Consider the following 9386-nt stretch of genomic DNA (forward strand, 5'->3'; position numbering starts at 1 on the left):
GGCTCCTTAACTCCTTGCTATGTGACCTTAGGCAATTGACATGAGCCACTTGTGTCTCACTCCATTTCTGTTTCATTCTCCTCTTCTGTTGAAAGAGGCAAAATAATGGCTACCTTACAATGAAATTGTGAGACTTAAGTGAGAAATAACTTGGGTTAAGCACATAGCATGGTGTGGAGTACACAGCAGTCCCTCGGCAGCTGCACGGTGTGTGTTGAGGGGGTCAGGCTGCTCCCTATCAGGCTGAGTCCTCCCAAGAAAGGACTGACTCCTCTTTGTCCTGGGTCTCCCCAAGCACTAAGCAAAGACAGTCCCCATTTTGGAGGGTTTATGCTAATGGGAAAAAAATCCCCCTCCTGCTGCTCACTTCCTAGGCTCCCAGGCCATTCATCTTATTAACTTGGTAATTGGTTAACTGTTGGCAAAGGGCTTGCAAGTGTGGCTGGGATAACAGTGGAGTTATTTGGGGATGATTATCATCCCTCTTTTGAGGTTTCCCATTTGAGTTTAGGGGATCAACCATCAACAAGATGGAGATTTCCTATTTCATTCGACAAAGAGTGATTGAGTATCTACGATGTGCAAAGCAAATCCTAAGCTGCATTCTGGGCTGTAATTGGGGCGTCAGAGATACCATAAGATCCTGGCCCCAAAGCATCTCCAGATGCCATCTTGCTCATGCCAGCCCAGCCCCAAGCATGGTCAATTAGCCAATTTTCTAGCTCTGGGAGAGGGAGTCCAGCAACGGGCAAAGGGTGGTTTTGTTGGGGAGCCCTGCCCAGGATGTCCTAGATGATGGCTCAGCCACAATCAGCTGTTTGATTTTTGAATGAGTTTCTAATTTCTCCTGGCCTCGGTTTTCTCATATAATCGAGAATTTGATTAGATGACATTCAAGGTCATCTGTCAATTCTAAAGTACTGTATTTCTAGAACATTAGGTTCTTAGGCGGGTCTAAACTGAATCCCGCTTGCTGGATTTGAAGCCAGTGGAAACTATATACTTGGTAATAGGTGAGCAACATGGGGTAGGGGTGGCCAACCCTAGTTCTCAGCCTACAGGGCTGCATCAATTAATTAATTATTATTTATTCTTTTTATTTTTTATTTTTTGTTATATATGTATTTTGAGGGGGAGTCCCTCTCTGTCACCCAGCCTGGAGTGCAGTGGTGTGATCTTGGCTCACTGCAACCTCTGCCTCCCGGGTTCAAGCAATTCTTGTGCCTCAGCTTCTCAAGAAGCTGAAACTAAAGGCATGTGCCATGATACCTGGCTAATCTTTGTATTTTTAGTAGAGATGGGATTTCGTCATGTTGGCCAGGCTGGTCTTGAACCCTTGATCTCAGGTGATCCATCCACCTTAGTCTCCCAAAATTCTGGGATTACAGGCAGGAGCCACCATTCCTGGCCTACATTTTTTTTTCAGTCTCTCATAGTGAGAGAGCTCTGGTGGGATTGCAGTCTAATTAAATATTTAATGGAGAGTATCTGTCTGTTAAAATTACTGTCACCGCCTTGGGGATGGGTCTCCTTTGTATTCTTATTTGCAGCTTGCCCTCAAATTGCAGGACTAAGCCTTGCTGGAAATTGCCCCCTAAGACTGTGTAGGATCTAGGGTCTGAAGAGATTGTCCAAAGGCCAAGGAGCATTTCAGGGCTGTGATCCCTCTCCTCCTACGCAGCCTCTCAGAGCCTATTATGGTACTCCAAGCAGGAACCAGGAAATGGGTTCTGCCCCATGTTTGGAGCTTCTCTTTATTCTGCCTGCTCTCTGAGAGCTGGGGGAAGAAAAGAGTGTGTGCTTTTTCCCTGCGTTAATAAAACCCAAAATGAGTCTTCATTAAGGGCTCCATTAAGAAGCCACTGTTATTCTTGGCACTCATTAGCGTTGCTACTCACCACTAAATTGCCACACTGGCGTTTTCCCCGGGCTTCGCAGGGCCCCCTCCTGATGCTGGAAAGCTGCTCTTAAGATAGATCTCGACTTGCTGAGTCTCAGAGATGGGGGGACTAGCTCCTGATGAGTTTATCTCATCCATTCTCCTGTCTCCATACACATGCTTTTCCTTCTAGCTCTGCCAACTTCTAGAGCCTCTCTCACTACACTGTTTGAAGACTTAGTGAACCCTGGGTGGAAGTTTTTCCCCTTGTGAAACTGCCCTGTTTTGCTGTAACGTCAGCCCATGTGGAATCCTTCACTCTGACACTGAATAATATCTTTCTTTCTAAGAGCACTTTGCTTTCTTTCTCCTACTGAATTCAGATCATAGGTCAATTTTTATAAGTGATGAAGCCCTGCCTCCTTCCTGTATCCCTGTGGTAAGACCCAACCCTAGACAATGTACTTCCCTAGGGTAAGTTTGTCTTTTAGGTTCACGGCTGCCTGTATTTGTGCCCTTTTTAGAGAAGAAGCTCACTTCATTCTTGCTCTCAAGGCCCTACGACATTGGCCAGGCCTTTATCCAGGACCTGTGGCTACCTGACCCCTTCTCCCAAAACAATCAGCTAACACATATTAAATTCATACGATGTGGCAAGCACGGGGCCAGGTTTTCTATCTCATGTAGCCAGAATCATAATCCCAACAAGTGAGATTTTGGCTGCTAACATGTTATAAATGAAGAAAAAAAAAAAAACAGACAACTTTAAAGGAATTTAGGCCCTTGATCACATAGGTAGTAAAAAGTGAAGGCGGAGTCAAACCCAGATCTCCTCGCTCCAAGTAGAATGCCTGACCACCTCCCCAGACCATCCTTGTCTTTTCTCCCTTTCAGGTAATGACCAATGAACATCAGAAAGGGCTCTGAGATGCACTGCTAATGGCAAGCTGCTGATGTGACAATAAGTTAGACTAAGGGTTTTGCTCAGATGTTAGAACTCTTATATCCAAGTGGCGTTGTTCCCATCAGTGTAATTCACTTGGAAAGCTCGATACCCATTCTAGTCATGTCACACTGTCAAATCACTTTGGGAACACCCCTTTGGAAGTCTGTGACATGTGGTCTGGAATACTGGCAAATGTTTATTCTTTTAGGGTAAACTGTGTCTTTGGAAACACCCCCAAAGGCATTTGGATTCAAGTCTGGAGAATAGGTAAGTTACCAAAACACGTGACTTTGTTTTGAGACAAAAACCTTTTAAAACGTTTCTCAGTGACCTGTAGATATTTACTGTACCATAGGTCCCAGTTTTTGTGTTGTAAGGAAGATTTCTCAAGTCTTTCAGAATCTTGCCATGTGAAATAAAGCTTGACTGACCATTTGATGGGGATGGGGTTGGGGAAAGGTGGGCACTGATGATTGAAACCAAGTGACTCATATTCTCCCCTCATGCTTTTACCACTGTTTAGGCTGTGGGGAGTTGGAGATCCCAGCAGATGCTGGCTCTCTGATCCTGGGTCAACTGGGGCATCAAAGGTCACTGATGACCATTTCCCTGCCACAGGCATTGCCAGGTCTGGCTTTACATGGACAACACGATAAATGTAGATGCACTCTCTTCTGTCCATCACAAGAGTGTGGGTCAGCCTTTTATAGAAAAATTCCCTGTTCCTGCATTCCCTGAGCTCTTCAGCCATCATGGTCACTTTTTTTTTTTTTTTGAGGTGGTATTTCACTCTTGTTGCCCAGGCTAGAGTGCAATGGTGGAATCTTGACTCTCTGCAGCCTCCACCTTCCTGGTTCAAGTGATTCTCCTGCCTCAGCCTCCTGAGTAGCTGGGATTACAGGCATGTGCCACCACACCAGGCTAATTTTGTATTTTTAGTAGAGATGGGGTTTCTCCATGTTGGTCAGGCTGGTCTCGAACTCCTGATGTCAGGTGATCCACTTGGCCTTGGCCTCCCAAAGTGCTGAGATTACAGATGTGCACCATCACACCTGGCCTCACGGTCACTGTTAATTTTCTCTTCCAGTAAACTGAGTCTTTTACCTTCTTCAGTATTTTCATTAGTCCCAGAGAGGGAAGAGGAAGAGGGCTGGACAATTGCTTCTGGCTTCTGGGTCCCAGTTCCTCGTTCTTTAAACTTGGTGAATCTGTGTAACAACTTATTGTCTTTGACGTGACTTCATTTGGACACACTTCTTTGAGATGCTCAAGTGTCCTCTTTTTGCTCTCTGACTTGAGCCATGTTTGGCCTTGATTTTCAGGCCTCAGGAATACTTGCTGGGGTGGAATGCAGTGGGAACAGAAAGGTGTGATGGGCCGGTGTTGAGAAATTGCTGCTATGGATTGAGAGCTGTCAGTCTCTCCTCCTCTGCTTTTGGTGGAAACCCACCTGGTGAAGTTACAGTCATATTAAACATGAACAACTTAACAGGCACCCCTGGAATTAGGTGCCCTTGTCTCTGTTATTTCAGGGAAACTCAATGGAAACTTTGGGCAGTGACTATCCCTGTGAGCTTCAGTTTTGTCGTCTGTGAAGTGGGATAATAACACCTATGCTTGGAGGTTGTGAAGATCAAGTGAGATGATGCATACAAAGAGCTTGCTTCATGACTGGTGCACACCAGATGTTCAAAAATGAATGCCACTGTGTATGATGGTACCAACGTATTAGTGACTCCAGTTGGCCGCGAGCCAGAGCTAACTAATCTCAGAGGGAGGGGAAGGGAGAGGTGAGTGGGTGGGAGCTGTCCATGGTTCTGCGTCCATTCAGCCAAGAAGCCATTTGACTGATTGAGTAAACATCACCTCTTTTGGGTCAGTACTCTTCTCGGCACCGAATTCTTCAGGCAAAAGGAAAGCGCTTATCTAGGTTCTCAGAGTCTCATTCACACAGAGGTGAGAGTGTTGGCGAGCATAGGGCTGTCTCATGTACGTGAATCTCTGTGGGCACGTTGTTCTAACACTGCGTGAGTGTAATCTGTGTGTGTGTGTGTGTGTGTGTGTGTGTGTGTTTGTTTGTAGTGAGAAACAGAGAGAGGGGAGGGAGGATGGGAAGGGTCCTTGTGGGCGGCAGCTGAGATGAAGGTGGGATATTGCTGTAATGCAGCCCACCTGTGTAAACTAGCCAGCATGGAGGTCCCAGCTTAGCCACGAGGAAAGGATGGTCTCCTGGAAACCCCTGAAGAGACTGCAGGGCACACTGACTTCCACCCCATCCCCATCCCAGCCTACCAGAGGAGAGTAAATCTGAGGACAGAGCTGAGCTGTTCCCCTGCTGGGCACTCCAAACTAATTTTCTGGTACATTATACACTTGGCCTTTCGAACAATCAATGGCCTTAAATGCTGTTTGGTTCCTGCAGCCAAATCCAAGAGAAATAAGACATAATCCATTTGGCGGATATGGCCAGGGCAGAGAGGGAGGGAGGGAAAGAGGAGTCTAGAGCTGCTGGGACCTCTGCCCTCTGCCTGGCTCAGGAGGGCGGGGTGGCATTAGGGGTAGAATAGAGAGAGAGGGACCTGCCAGCTTTGGAGAGAATGGGCCTTTAAGGGGTATTGATGGCCAGCTAATCACAGGCCCGTGTGTCTCAATGCATCCTGGCCACTCCAGCTGTCACTACCCCAGGGGCTGAGCTCTAGTTGGGGAGGGCTAGGATACGGCTCAGGATTCAGGACTCAGGGCAGGCACCCAGCCTTGCTGTGGATGTCCTCGGAGCCAGGACAGATGGGTCTCAATCTGAAGTTAGATTTTGGGCAGAACCACCTAGAATCCCTGAGATGGCACCAGGCAGGATATCCTGAGGGCAGGGACTTGTGTTCCAGAACAGGCTTAGGACTGACTGAAAGAATCCGCCCCTGGCTCAGGGGGGCAGCATGATCACTGCCAGTTCTGTTCTGGGGTGAAGCCTGGCAGAGGGTGGGGTGGAGGAGATGCATGGGAAGGAAGGGGCTTGGTTATTCCACAAGAGAAGGAAAGCGGGATCTGCCTCCTTCAGAGACTCTGCTGCCCACAAGGGTGAGATCCCTGGAAGGACCAACAGCCCAGAGTCTCAGGCTGCCCTGCTGCCACCGAAGGCCAGCTAGAGGACCACACCCTAGGGACCCCAGGAATGAGATGGGGGAGTCAAGCACCTGGCCCAGGGCCCAGTTTCCCATCTTTTCTAGAAACAGTCACTGTCTAGGGACAGGTAGATAGAGGATGCAGACCTCTGCTGGACCCACGGGGTTGGACCTCTGCTGGACTCAAGGGTGGGACCCTGTGGGAAACTCTCCAGTGGTGGGATAGCTGATGTTTGCAGTGTGAGGTCAATTGTCTCAGCAGCCTGGTGAGATGTGGGGGAAGTGGGAAAACGCACCATCCCTAAGGGCTGTTTGGAAGTGGCTTCCCTGGGCAGCATGTGGGCAGAGGGGGAAGCTCTGTTGCCTGCACCTGGCTCTGGAAAATGGGACCTGCCCTAACAGCTTGTCTGCATCTTCAAGCACTGCCACCTGCCTGGGTTGCTGCTGGGACCATGACTGAGATACAGGCTACATATCAGCCCCTGTGGGGAGTGGGGGTAGAGGAGGCTGATAAGGGCCCCAACCACGTGCCAGGTCACAGTCAGAGACAGGGGACAGGGAGTCTGGGGAGGGTGCAGAAGGGACCTCCCTAGAGATGGGCAGGTGGGGGTTCATGGTGGGTGATGACAGGGAGGAGAGAAGCCAGGCTTGGCGTTTGTTTGGGCTGCAGAATCCCCTCCCTTCCAGTTATTCACAGCCAGGGCCCTCGAGGTCCCTTTTAAGGCCTGGCCCTACCTGGCCCTGCTTACCTAGAGAACTGCTCCTGCTTCCTTGGTCTGGGGACGTGCAGCCTTCAGCTACTGCAGCAGCGACAATGCAGTGGTGGCAGCAGCTCTGTGATAAAGGCGGAGCCTGTGCACCTCTCCAATAAGTAATTATGCTGAGAGTGTGTTCTACGGAGACGTGGGGCTTGTCTGACAAGGCATACTCTTGTTCCTGCCACCGAGACAGCTGGGGATCTGAGTGAGGAGGCCAGGGGCTGGAGGCGATGGTGCCGTGTGGGGACCTGGCCTGGATAATGGGCTGCTGAACCCAAGGGGCACTCATCTAGGGGGTGCACCTGCCCCTTACCAGGTGACAGGAAGGAAAAGGGGGGCTAGGTCAGAGGACTTCCCAAACGAGGATATGTAGAGGAGCTAGGGGATGTTACACACTTAAAATCATATCTTGTTTTAACAATTATTATAGTAGCAGAGATACCTAATATTTACATAGTGTTCTGTACTTTTCAGAGCATTTTCATGTTTGATTCTTCCCATAACCCTTTCATGAACAGACAGATCTTTTCTCCCATTTGAACGATGAAGAAGCCAAAACCTGAGAACATTCACCGGCTTGACCAAGGTTGCCGGACAGAACTGGATTTCTTGTCCTGCTGGTTGGGCTCCTTCCCTAGGTCCAGGTTGACCAATTCCTCTGACACAGCTGAGCCCACACGGCACAAGCCCTGTGTGTGACGTTCCCGGGCAGGAACTGAGAGGAGATGTTTGGAGGGATAAGGGACCTGGAACCCTGCATTGGGAAGCTTCTGGCAGCAAGACAGACCATTCCTGCAAGGCCGAACGAGGCGGCTCCACAGGCGTGGACGAACGCGTGTTTCCATGCAGATGCAACGATGTCCTAGGAGGAGCTGCTGACACTGACTGTCATCTGCATGCCGGGGCTGGTGTAAAAGATACTGCATGATAAGCAGCCCATTCCACACTGTGCACATGTGAAGATGGTGCCAGTGAACCCCAAAGATTCTGCCCAGGAGGAACCAAGAGCCCAGAAGAGATGACAGGCACATGCAGCAGGCCTGGGCTAGCCAGGGAAGCTTCCCGATGGAGGCCGTTCTGAGCAGAGTCTGGAGGGGAGAAAAGGACAGGCACCATCAGATAAGAAATGAAGGACCTGGGGCAAAGGGATGAATGGTCTAGGATGGCGAATGTTTTAGCTTGGGCAAACCCAGGGGTGGATGGAGGCCTAGGGTGGCTGGCGGTTGAGACAGAAAGTCAGGCATGAATTTAACATGCTAGAAATTAATTAAGGAGCCCCTCAGGATCATTACAAGGGAAGAAACATAATCAAAACAGTGTGACATGAGGATGGAAAAGAGGGATTGGAGACAGGCATAGGGTGAGCACTCTGGTCAGCAGCGTTCCATCTGACTTGGAATTCCAGGCCATCATGGAATCTGGAATTCTCTGGCTGGCTGCGGGGCTTTGGGACCTCCAGTGCCCTCTGCCACCAGTTTGGGCTGGGTTCTGGAAGGTGGGAATGGATGGCTCCCACAGCCCATTGCCCCGACCCATGGCGCCTTCCTTCCCTGAGCCATTTCCTCAACAGGATGCCAGTTCAATGCTGGATTCTGCCTCAGGCTCCAGGAAAAATCTTGCTTCTCTGGGAAGATGCCCTGCTGCTCCTTCTGCTCTGCTCCATGGTGATTGATGGCTGTGGGTAGGTGGGTAAGAGCCTTCCTCCCCCTATCCAGATGGTTGGAGTGGGTTAGGCGGCTCCCAGAGTAGCCAAAGAGGAATGGACAGGCCAGGGAGGTGCCCAGAGAAGGGAGGAGCTCCAAGGGTGGTTCTGGATATAGTGGCTGGTTCCAGGGACCAGAAGATGGCTGTAGAGTACCATACCATCATCTTAATAGTGAGTTCTTCTTCTTCTTCTTTTTTTTTTTTAGATGGAGTTTCACTCTGTCTTCCAGGCTGGAGTGCAATGGCGCAATCTTGGCTCACTGCAACCTCTGCCTCCTGGGTTCAAGTGATTCTCCTGCCTCAGTCTCCCGAGTAGCTGGGATTATAGGTGCCTGCCACCATACCCAGCTAATTTTTGTATTTTTAGTAGAGACAGGGTTATACCATGTTGGTCAGGCTGGTCTCGAACTTCTGACCTCAAGGATCTGCCCTCCTTGGCCTACCAGAGTGCGGGATTATAGGTATAAGCCACTACACCTGACCAAGACTGGGTTCTTCTAAGTAGGAAGAAAGTAGCATTTTGCTGCCTAATTTCTTGGTCTTTCAAGGCCACCCTGGACTAAGGTCCTGAAGTACTCATTATGGCTGAGCAGGAAGGGCCTGCTATTGTCATAAAGGGGAACCAAGGTCCAGGACAGAAAAAGGTGGTTTATCCTTGAAAGGGTGTGCTCTGTGAGTGACACTCCAAAGCGCCTTCACTAACCCATCTGGGTCCCCATGGTGTGAAGTAGGACGGGGTTGCTTCTGTTTCCCTCTGCCAGGCCTTCCTGGGGAATTTTAAAGGGACAAATTCTCTTCCCAGGATAGTGGGTAGAGGGAACACAGGAGCTATAGGCACTTGTAAACCCAATTTAAAAATCAGTCTAGCCAGCCAGCCCCCAAAGGAACCAGAGGGAGCTATAGAGTAACTCAAAAGCAGACGCTAATGGAGGAGAAAAGAAATGTAGTTACATATTCATCAGCTTTTAAATATTCATAAG

Source organism: Aotus nancymaae, unplaced genomic scaffold (assembly GCF_030222135.1).
Source record: "Aotus nancymaae isolate 86718 unplaced genomic scaffold, 86718_ANA_hifiasm-v0.15.2.pri h1tg000012l, whole genome shotgun sequence".
NCBI lineage: Eukaryota > Metazoa > Chordata > Mammalia > Primates > Aotidae > Aotus > Aotus nancymaae.